We start from the raw sequence: 9603 nt of genomic DNA on the forward strand, positions 1-9603 counted from the left end.
TGTCCCATTTCCTGAGTTTTGGTTCTTTCATAGTTTATTTGCATCTGTGAACTATCCCAGGATCCATCTATTCTAATATATTTTTATTTCTTTAAGCTAAGTAAGATCACTGACTTTTTTTTTTTTTTTTTTTTTTGCTTGCAAACAAAAGAGCTTTAACTAATGTCCAGATTGGTTCCAAAGAATGGGTTGTAGGCAAAAGACCTTCAGGGAAATAAGGAATCTTTGAACTGGTTACGTTGGGTAGGATGAAAAGGCAGTGCCACCTCCCCTCTGTATTCTGGATGGAAAGCTAGCAGCTGCAGTAATCAGCTTATCAAGCTCTTGTCCTTAGTCGCCAGGATCCACGAGGCCCCTGAGGATAAGGTCCTTGGATACTGGTTAGCAGCCACCATAGAACAATTTAGTGATGGAAAAAGAATGCAAGGATTTTGGAGTCAGATGGTTGCTTTCAAGGGCGCTGAATAACTTAAGGGAGAGAGTGAACCTTAATCCCCAAATCTCGACTCAAGGCATTGTGAAACCCAGGGCAGTGTATGACCTGGCTAACTACTCAGGTTTCTTATGTGAAAATTAAGGGATAGAATGGGGAGCTAACTGTTGGTATAGGGATATCTGGAAGGAATTAGAATGTCTTTTGGCTGCACATTAGTCACTTGGGGGCGTTTTTGTTTTTGGTTTTTTTTTTGTTTTTTTTTTTGCGATACACGGGCCTCTCACTGTTGTGGCCTCTCCCGTTGCGGAGCACAGGCTCCGGACGCACAGGCTCAGCGGCCATGGCTCATGGGCCCAGCCGCTCCGCGGCATGTGGGATCTTCCCGGACCAGGGCACAAACACGTGTTCCCTGCATTGGCAGGCGGACTCTCAACCACTGCGCCACCAGGGAAGCCCCCTGGGGGCGTTTTTTAAGCTCTAGTGGCCCAAGATATTAAACCAGCATCTCTGAGGGTGGGATCCAGGCATCGATATTTGTTAAAGCCTCCCCTTCTACCTTCCCCACCCCTCAATAATTCCATTGCAGCCAAGGTTCTGAAACCACTGAGCGAAAGAAAAAAACACACCAAACTAGTTCTGAAGAAAAAGAGTTCTGAAACTTAATCATAAGAAATTAAAGTTTTCCCACAGCCTCACTGCTGAGTATCCCTTACTTAGGGTTGAATTCAGGTTGAATTTGGTGCCCTCAGGAGATAACTATGTTCAATGTGTCATTCTGGGGAGCTGTCTGCAATTTGCTGATTGACCGGTATAGTGCAGCACCACACACTAAAAGCTGGCCTGTGCTAGACTGAGATTTCGTATGCTCTGTCTACCACTTCACTGACTTTTCTGTCAGGGCCTAAAACGTTGCTTTCTAATGCTATTAGGAATAGATTGGCAAGGGAAACTTGTGAGCAGTTAGAAATTCTGTCCTGGCTGCAGTTCCTTCTGGGTCGGGTATGCTGGAGGTTCACCTATTAGAAAAAAAAAATGGGTGTGGTTCTCATGGGGAGGGAGAAGGTGGACAGAGGTGGTAATTAGGAAATGGTCTGATCTGCAACAATCTCTGACTGTGGTAAAGTTATTGTAGGGCCTCTAGGAATGAAAGCAACAGGCAGCTACCTTAGTTCTTAATCCAATTTTTTTTTTAAAGCCAACTTTGCAGGTCTGGGTTATAGTCACTTGAATCGAGCTAGATCACAGCTTCTCTCTTAATTCTCACACCTGAGTTAATTCTCAGGGCTAGAACTCTTGACTTAAGGGCTGTGTGATATGAATAGATATGTGTACTTAGAAAAAAGAAATATCCAAAGTTTCAGTGGATGCTTGTTCCAAATTAGCACCAACTTTGGGGGGATTGAGAGCACCATGGCCCACTGATCAAAATACAGGCTATGGGCAGCAGATTGGACCCCATTTCACCATAAGCCCATGGGAACAACTGAACTCCTTCCCTTTCCCCCACCCCTTGTTTTATTTCTTCGGTTCCTAAGTGTAGGTGGTTGGACACCCTTTGCAGAATCTCAACGTTGGCTCCTTGCCCTGAGGAGAGTAAGTGTTCTTCTGGTAGGAGGCCAAGGGGAAGCCACTGGAGCATTCCTTCCTTACCAAAATAATAAGTGAAAAAGCAGTGTATCTTTGGGGTTATTACAGAGTTAAATACAACCATCAAAGGGTAGAAAGATACAAATGTGGTCATTCCTGTCATCCCCAAATATACAGTGTTCTTCCATTTGACCAGTGAGAAAGATTGATAGGTCTTGGAGGATGACAGCAGCCTATAAGATAAGACTTAATCTTGAGACGATCTGAATTGTAGATGCTATTCAATGTTCTCTTTCTTAGAGCAACTTGATACAGTATCTGGCATTTGATATGTTAACTATTGGTCTAACCGCTGCATTTCTACCCATCTTGGTTTGTAGAGTCCATCAGCAGTTGTTTGCTTTTACCTGGCAGGGACAGAAATAGCTTGACAAATCTGTCCAATGGATGTCAATTCTAGCCATTTGCTACACGAGGACATTTAATGCCTCACCAAACCATAGGATGTCACATTAGTCCACTATGTTGATGCAGAGCAGGAAATATCAGATACCCAAATGCCTTGGTAAGACACAAATATGCCAAGTATAGAATCTGAATCTCATAGAAATATAGGGACTTGATTCCCTAGTGAATTTCTCAGGGATTCAGTGGTCTAGCACATGTTGAGATAGCCCCTTCAGTGTTAAGGACAAATTGCTATACCTTGCCTGTTCTACAAGTAAGAAAGGCACGGTACCCGAGGTGCCCTGGATTTTAGAGACAGCAAATAGCATACAGGTGTTCTGCACCTATTTTTTTACCAGGTGACCTAAAAAGTTGGCAGTGCAAAACCAGTCTCTTTAGGTGGCCCAGGCTGTAGTCCAAGAAGCTCTGCTCCTCAGCCCTCTCAAAGTGTCTGGAAGATTGGAATACTATACTGAAGTCAGAAACAAGTCTCTCCAGGAGAATCACAATGGAAGCCCACAGGATTTTGGAACAAGGCCATACCCCCTTCAGGAAGATTACCATTTTCCTTTTGCAAAACAGCTCCCATTTGCTGCTGGTATGTTGGAGACCCTGAGACATAAGCTGCTATCTAATCCACCTACTCATAAAGTTGCCATTTCCAGTAGCACTCCGTTAGATGGGACCAGAGCAGGTCATGAAGGCGCTTTAACTTTGTGTAAGCAGACTTCTCCCCACTCTGTGCCTTTAACTACCCTATTCCCACTCTGCCCCTAGCAGTCTGTCCCTTTGCCCTTGTGGAGAGTTGTTGGCCAATTAATTGAGAAGGGAAAAAGTCAAGCCTGGCTTATAGATGTTGTTGAACAATATGAACTACCAGCTGGAAGTGTACTATTGTATACCGCAGCCCCTATTCGCGGTTGTCTTGAAGAGCAAATCTCATCAGGCAGGATTTCAAGCAATGCATTCAGGCAGGATTTCAAAATGCTTTTCAAGCAATTTTCAAGTGTTTCAAGCAAAGCATTCAGGCAGGATTTCAATCATGTACTTTGGCTTGAAGAAAGCATGACCTGAGTCAGGCTCTAAAACAATCACTGGCTATGTGGTCAGAGGCTTAAAAAAAAAAACATTGAAAATTGGTGTGAAAGTTTTGGGAAGGGCTTTGCCAATGAACCTTGAGGATGGAACCTAGAACTTAAGAAGATTTAGAACAAAGCATCCAAGTACTTCCAGGGCTCACCTCCTGAGCACAAATCCTTGTCTTAGTGTCAGCCTCTGGGGGAACCCAACGTAAAACACGTGTAAGTCCAGCAGCCTCTTGGTGACAAGTTCATTTCATTGGACTTCTTCCATTTTGGAGAGAGCTATGATCTGTTTCCATGGAAATAGGCAGTTATTCTCAGCGTGGATCCTATCATACCTTGGCCAACACTTAACATTCATGGGCTTAGAATGCCTTCTGCTTTGTCATACACAGAAGAGTCCCTCCCCCTGGTCAAGAAACGCAGAAAACTTCACAGAAAAGAAGCAATGAACCAATGTCTGTGGGAGCCCCTGCTTGTGTTCCTGACGTGCCCCTATTTCTCAGACATCATCTTTCTTGTTTTCTCCCTCTATCACACACCACATGTCAGTCACACTAGCCTTCTTTCTTTTCTTTAAAGAACCAGATTCATTCTTGTGTTGGGGCCTTTGCACTTACTCTTCCTTCTGCCTGGAATAGTAACACCTTTGTGTTACTTCCTCTTTTGTATCACTGATGTCTCACTTTACCAATATCACCTCCACAGCAAGATGTTCTGTGTCCATGTAATCTAAAGTAGCTCCCTTGAAACTTCCTATTATTTAAAAATTCTATTTATATAAATGTGCTTATTTTATTTTCTTCATAGTATTTATCGTTCCTTTTTGAGAAATGACATGAACAAACTTATTCCAGGAAGTAATCTGTGTATTCGGCATTTACTGAACACCTGCTATCACCTGAAGTAAAACAGTATTGATCAGATTTAATATTGTTGCTAGAGGTGAGATGACTGAAGTCAAACAGCAGCAGCCCTGAATAGCAAATTCTAAAATTTTAGGAAGTAAAAGCACTTGGGAATAACATTAAAGCATGCAAATAATTATAAATAGAGAACTGAAAATGTTTCATTGAGCGATTTTTTTTTTTTTTTTTTTTTTGCGGTACGCGGGCCTCTCACTGTTGCGGCCCCTCCCGTTGCGGAGCACAGGCTCCGGACGTGCAGGCCCAGCGGCCATGGCTCACAGCCCCAGCGGGATCTTCCCGGACTGGGGCATGAACCCGTGTCCCCTGCATCGGCAGGTGGACTCTCAACCACTGCGCCAGCAGGGAAGCCCCATTGAGCGATTTTTATAGGAGAAAGAAAAAAGTACAGTAATTGCCATGATGTCGTGCTGTGTTTCCAAAAAGGCTGGTGATTATATCAAGGGTTTGTAATCACTTGTGTGATCGGTTTGCAAAGACCTCTAGGCCTGCATCCCTGTTTTAAATCATGCTTCCACAGAAAAAACCTGTTTATAACATTCTTCTCAAATATGAGTTAATTTAGCCACTGGTACCAAGGTCCACAAGTATGAAATGCAGTTGCGTCATTAGCGCACCGTAATCAAGCCACATTTGTTAGCACTGGCTCCAGGAAAGTAATGTCTGTCTAAGACTTAGGGAAATAATGGAATTACAGAAGTGAACATGTAGTGGTAGATTGTCTAACAAATTCTTTGGGACAGTACTGGCCTTAGAAAAGTGGTTTCCCAGGTTGATGTCTGGTGTTGATCTAGCCCTCCTGTCCCAGGGCAAAGGGGAGACACAATCGCTACTGTGTTGCGCATTTCACCTACGTGAGTACAGTATGAATGGTGTCCCCTGGAGTTGTGCCACACGTCAGTTCTGGTTTACCCACCAAGATGTATGGGGGAGTTAATCCAGTTCCTGGAAGGCATATGTGTGGGCATCTGTTTGTGCTTGCCCCGCATCCCTTTTCCTTTCTTCTGGCATAGAATCCTGACTTATCTTGAGGACCATCCTTCCCCTGCTTTCAGTCCATATTTCAGTGGATATGTATGCACTCTCTAATAATTCTCAGTATTGTATCCCACTGGCTTTAGTGACTGGTTCAGGAATGAATAAGTGCCTGAAGACAGACCAGTGAAACTCAGGACTTTAGTTGGAAACACTGGAAAATAGAATTCCTCATTCTGTAACACTTGAAGCTTGGAGGATAGATGCCAGATGTGGCTGGGGAGCCCTGCACCAAGGCAGGGAGCCTGAAAGTGAAGTCAATGAAAAGGAAAGTGGAGCCAAGATAAGGCACAAGACAGATTTATTACAGTGTTTAACACCTGGCTCCAGACGTGCCTGAGGCTGGAATTCACTTAGACTTTTCAGTTACGTGAACCACTAGATTTCCCTGGTTTTTTGGGGGGAGTTTCGGTTTTGGTTTTGGTTTTTTCCTGAATCTAGATTGATTTAGGCTTCTTTCACTTGGAACTGAATGTCCTCACGGTTATAACATCCTTATGACTTTATTACTTCTCCTCTGTAGTAATGAAATTTGTTATTGGTATGCATCGTCTTCCTTATTAGATGTGACCCTGATTAGGAATTTTTGATTCATAAATATGGGTATTTTATAGGCCAGTAGTGTTTGTTAGGATTTAGTACTATAAACTAATAAAAAACTTTATTTTAAAAACTTAAAGTTTGCGTTGAAGTGGATGCCCACATTCCATGAAGTGTCTGCATGTGCATTGGAGGATATATCCAGGTCTTTAAAATTCATGTATGTTATGGTTCTACTGGATGATTACGGTTAGAAAGGTCTGCAGATCTGACTTCATGTAGCCTGGACTTGGAACTTTAAGCCACAATAAAATTGCTAAAAAGTGGACAGTCATTTTTACCTCAATAAATAAGGCTAAGCATCAACCCCAAGATTTTAAGGGATTTATGATACTCCTTTCAAAGCAATAGAAAGAGGATGAAAAAAATATGTGACAGAAAAATCTGTGTCCTAATTTGAAATTTACATATTAAGTTATCATGAAAAATAGTTCATTTATGAAAAGCAATTTTTTGCAAGTAGGATCCATAAATTTTTAATGTTAAGAGTTTCGTCTAAATCACTAGGAACATTAACTCTAACTTGAGCTACGTGGAAAAAACAAAAACTTACTCATGGAAGAAGCAGTTGACCATACAAAAGCCATCCACACAAAATATGTACCTCACAAATATCATCGAATCTAATAGCGCCAAATCCAGTTGCTAGGAGAGGATGCCCACAGGAGACAGGTTTGCTCAACAGAATCTGGGAGGCACCTATAGTTTGAAAAAGCACAAACAATAATAAAACATAATTTTGTGCTGGAAAAATGAATAAAACAATTCACCCTATTATTTTCATAATATAAACTACAAGAAACAAAACTCAGTAAAAATCTGTTAGGACATGTGAGTTAAAAAAGGGTTGAGAATGGGGATCGACTACTAACAGGCCTGGGATTTTTTTCTGGAAGGGAGGGAGAATGATGGAATGAGATAGTGTTCTAGGATGAGACAGTGATGGTGTTGGCACAACATTGTAAATATACTGAAAACTACTGAATTGTACACTTTAAAATGGTTTATAAGGTGAATTTTATGCTATTTGACTGTTATCTCAATTTTTTAAAAACTCAATTCTAATAGGTTATTGACAGTAATCCTGTGTCCTCAGCATAAAAGAAAGTGACATTCACCCCACTAGAGATCCTCCTAAAAACTACCTTGTCCCTGGGCAAGCACCATATGATTAGTCCACCTTTTTGCAATTGTGCTTAATATAGATCAAGCTGAGTCTCTTTCTACAAATTCCATTACCTGAAGGTAAGTGCCGTGTGGCTTGAGGGTGGATGAGGCTTGGAGTAAAGGTCTGGTGGGCAGTTGGGGGGTGGAAAGGAAGTGGGGGGGGAGGAAAAAGAGGATAGGGATGCCAAGCTTTTGAGCATTATGAGGCCACACAAAAGTTGGTTAGCAAATAGAAGAGGCTGGAAGAATCTCTGGCTTGGGTAGAATCTCAGAAAAATCTACTGGGGCTTTGTCCTAAAATATAGAGAAACTTTGACAAACACTTCTTTTTTTTACCTTAATTTTACTGAATCATAGTTGATTTACAATGTTGTGTTAATTTCTACTGTATGGCAGAGTGACTCAGTTATACATATATATATATTCTTTTTCATATTCTTTTCTGTTATGGTTTATCACAAGATCTTGAATATAGCTTCCTGTGCTATTCCATAGGACCTTGTTGTTTATTTATCCTATATATACTAGTTTGCATCTATTAATCCCCAACTCCCAATCCTTCCCTCCCCCACCCTCCCCGTTGGCGACCACAAGTCTGTTCTCTATTGACAAACGTCTCTTTGTTTTGGACTGTGGATGTCTCTGTAGCCTCAGATGACTTCCCTTGCTGAGGCAGGGCTTTACCAGCAAGTCCCAAACAAGGCTGCTGCCTTTGGAGGTAGCTTCACCTCCAGGCTGACCTGAATTTTTCAGTTTGAGAATTGCGATGGACATTAATATTTGTCATATAGCTGTGCTCGCCCAAGCTCCCTTACAGTCCCCACACCCTAAATTAAAACCCCCCTTAACTAGTTTCCCATCGGTGAAGAAGAGCTAAGATCTTATTCTCACATTTTCTTTCGTGGTCTTTTGGGGCACAGTCGTTCCCTGACTTTTGACTGAGTAATGGCTTCCTTGCCTTCTTTTCTTGTTGATCAGTGTTTTCTCGTATCAAGTTTGATGTTGAGATTTCTCTTAGGGTCCTAGAATTAGCAACTGTCTCATTTTGCACACCACAAATGTGTCTACTCTGGTTTTTGGAGAACACTTTGAAATCTTAGAAATTAACTTTTTTGCCCAACTATAAGACACATTTATACAATTTATGATTCAAGAATTGTTTCAGACACTCAATTGTTAGACTCCTATTTTATTAACAATATCCCACACAGTTTTGTTCTTCTTTCCAGCACTGCTGAATCAGGGAAGCAGCCTGGTAAGATTGGAGAGATAATTGACTCTAGTGTTGACCTTTAGCCAACTAACTTTAGCTTTGGGCAACTAACAGCTTCTAGGACCTCAGTTTCCTCATCTGTAACAGGGATAATCAAACCCCCCTAACAGAGTTGTCAGGTAAAGCAACTGACACCTAGTAGCCACTAGTATTATTATCATCCTACCTTAATTATCTTGGTAGAACCATAGGCAAAAGATCCAAAAACCTAACAAAAATGTTTACATAGTAATGATTTAGTTTACTGATTTACAACTCTCGAAAGCATGATCAATTTTAGGCCTTTTTACTATTACTCATTTTAAATAAATAGAATCATAAATATTAACTAGTTCAGCTAATACTAAACGTCAATACTGATCACTGTACAAGAATGAGAGATACTTTTTTAAGTTATTTTATGTAACATTCCTTTAAATTTTAATAACTTAATTTTGAATTATTTTACTGATTAAAAAAATCCCTAATAAATATAAATATTCTATTTGGAAACAAAGTTCAAAATGTAGCTATTATATTAGATTTTGTCTTTATCATACCTTCCTTTTATTTATGGGAAAAATGGGATTTGATATTTTCAGAGATGTACAGCTGAAGTCCCACTTCCTGTGGTGGCTAATTATAAATGATTTAGGAAGGTTTAACCGAATCCATAGTACATCCCAGACAGCTGTGGATCCTGTAATGTTTTGCCTTTGCCAAGACAACTTAGACAAGCTAAGGATACTAGCAGGTTATGAAAATCACTCTCATCGCCAGTTCAATAAACGTGGTGGACCTGTGTTATTGTCTGCTCAGTGCCAGTTTTTTCTCTTTTGGAGAATACAGCATCCCCTTTCTTTGAGGGACTTCTTCCCATCCCAGCCCTGCTAACCAGAGTATCCTACCTCCTGTCCTTACACCAGGGATGAGCATGTGGCCCAGGCCTGACCAGTGCTAGCACCGTCGTCCTGGCCCCAGCTAGTAGCCTACGAGAAGGCATGCAGCCCAGCCTAGGGTAACAAATCCTCCCCTGGGATTTTTTCTAAGTGAAGCTAGTAAGTTCTCTTT

Source organism: Stenella coeruleoalba (genome assembly GCF_951394435.1).
Source record: "Stenella coeruleoalba genome assembly, chromosome: 11".
NCBI classification, from domain to species: domain Eukaryota; kingdom Metazoa; phylum Chordata; class Mammalia; order Artiodactyla; family Delphinidae; genus Stenella; species Stenella coeruleoalba.